This window comes from Nothoprocta perdicaria, unplaced genomic scaffold (genome assembly GCF_003342845.1).
Source record: "Nothoprocta perdicaria isolate Ctin4 unplaced genomic scaffold, notPer1 scaffold_283, whole genome shotgun sequence".
In the NCBI taxonomy this organism is placed as follows: Eukaryota; Metazoa; Chordata; class Aves; order Tinamiformes; family Tinamidae; genus Nothoprocta; species Nothoprocta perdicaria.
The window spans coordinates 270,478-272,992 of record NW_020455514.1 but is presented as its reverse complement, the minus strand read 5'-3'; positions in this window follow the sequence as shown (position 1 = coordinate 272,992).

Here is a 2,515-nt window from a genome sequence, read left to right as displayed (position 1 = left end):
GGAATCCGTCTTGGATCCATCCAGGGCCTGAATCCCCACGGGAATCTCTCCTGGATCCATCCAGGGCCCGAATCCCTCCCGGATCCCGGCAGGAATCCCTCTGGGATCCATCCAGGGCCCAAATCCTTCCCGGATCCCAGCGGGAATCCGTCTTGGATCCATCCAGGGCCCGAATCCCTCCCGGATCCCAGTGGGAATCCCTGTTGGATCCATCCAGGGCCCGAATCCCTCCCGGATCCCAGTGGGAATCTCTCTTGGATCCATACATGTGCGGTTGCTGAGAGGGCCTGTCTGGAGCCGCTCCCGCTCTCCCGTTCGTTCTCCCGATGGATTCCCGACCGCGGCAGCACTCGGAGCCGGGCAGAGCTCCGGCTTCCCCACTAAACCCCCCATGTGCTCCCTGCGTCTGGCATCGCGCCTGGAATAAACCCTCGGGCCCATTTGGAGCGCGAGGCCTTGGCCAGGCTGGATCCAGGGGCTCCTTCCAGCATTCCCAGGCGCTTCCCGGGCTCCGAGTGCCCCCCGTCTTCCTCCCATCCTGGCCCAGGCCACGGGAGCGGCCGACGGCCCTGACTCTCCATGGAAAACATTCCAGACGATGCTTATTTACGGTGCCCGCCGGGTGCCACCGGAGCGGGGGCAAATGCCGCGTGTCGGAAGGAGGGATGCGGACGCCACGGCCGCGGCGGGAGGACGGCATGGGAAGCGACAGGCGGAAGGGGATCCCGGGAGCGCGGGGGCGGCTCTTGGGATCGGTCCGGCCTCGGGAGTCGTCCCCGAACCGGCGCGGCCACATTCTGCAGCCGGGACGAGGCGCTCCATCCGGGCACTGGGAATGCCGCCGGCGCCAGCCTTTTCTTCCCTGCTCCTGCAGCTCCGGAGGCTCCCGTGATCCCGGGGCTCTCCGGAGCCATCGCTGGTGTTTCCTTCCCTGCTTCCCTTGCTTGCCGTTTGCCTTGGAAAGGAAAGCCGGGTGCTGGGGAGCCCCGTCCCCATGGAGGAGCTCGCGCTGATCCCGAGGGAGCGGCGCCTTCGCTCCCGTCCCTGCTGCTGCCGACCCCGTTGGGGGGGTCGGGACACAGGGACAACGGGGGGCACAAAGCGCCGGTGCTCCCCAAAGGGCCCCCCTTGGCTGCGCCGAGGATGGAGTCTCCGCCTCCCTCCTCTTCCTCAGCCGCGTCCGTCTCCACGAGCATTAAAAGCAGGTTCCTCTGGCATTCCCATATGGGAATTCTCATACGGAATTCCCAATACGGAATTCCCATACGGAGCCTCCAGCTTTCCTCACGGCTCCAAGCCATCAGCACCGGCCACGTGCCCATTTTCCATGGCCAAATTCGGAAATTTGGCGCCTCTCGACCTCGTTCTCAGTGTGACCTCTGCCGTGAATGCCCCGCCGGAGCGGGGCCGGGATGCCGTATTTGTCGGGAATTCGGCTCTGCTCTATCCGCCAGCCGCTTCAGCCCGCCTCCTTTTCCTGCGTTTCTCCGCTCCGCTCGCGCTGCTCTAGGCCGGGGCTTTATCCGAAGGCGGCTTTGGGGCTGGCAGGAGCCGGCGCTGCCGAAACCCGCCCCGCTCCCCGGCTGCTCCGCGCCGCATCCCGAGGGTTTCCCGGTCGTGTCCCCTTTCCCGGGCGACGCTCAGCGGGCGCCGGGGACCCGGTGGCCGCCGTGTCCCTCGCGGGAGCAGCCGGGCGCCGTGGGACGCTCGGTGACCCGCCACGAGGGCGGAATTGCCGTCCAGCCCTCCCGACACGCGGGAGCCGCCGCGGAGCTCGTTAGCCGGCCCCAGCTCCGCCGATTGCCCTGCAAATCCAGAGGCTTTCGCAGGAAAGCGGGCGGATTCGGGCTGCTCTTGGCGGCTCTGCTGCTCCGGCGTCGTTCCCGGCGCCGCTCCGGACGCGTGGGGTCCGGCGTCCCCGGCTGCGCTACGCGGTTGTTGAAGCCGGCAGCGTCGGGCTCGGCAGCGTTGGAGCTGGGCAGGGAGCGGTTCCCAGTATTGGATCTGGCGGTGGTTCCAGTATCAGATCTGCGCGGTGTGCGGGGGGGTCTCAGTATTGGATCCGGGGAGGATGGGTCCCAGAATTGGATCCAGTGGCGGGGACAGGTCCCAGTACTGGATCTGGGGGCATTCCCAGTGTCAGATCCAGGGGGATTCCCAGTATCAGATCCAGGGGTGGGGGGGTCCCGGTGTCAGATCCAGTGGCTTCCCAGTATCGGATCCAGGGGGCTGTGTGGATGGGACCGGTGGCCGGGCTCCCCGCCCGGGACACGGGGCGAGCGGGGCTGCGTCCCAGGGCTTTGCCGTGGAAGCGCCTCCTGCCTCGCGCCGGCAGCGGGATTCATGGTGCCGAACGGGCCTCGCCGGCTTCACTGGCCCAGGAGGGGCCGTGGGGTGAAAATCGGGACTCTGGAATCTGGGAATTGCTGGGCCTGGCTGGGAGGGGGGCCTGGGGCCGCTCTCGTCCCCATCTTTCCCGCCCGCTCCCTGACGCCGCCCGCTGTTCCGGCAGGAA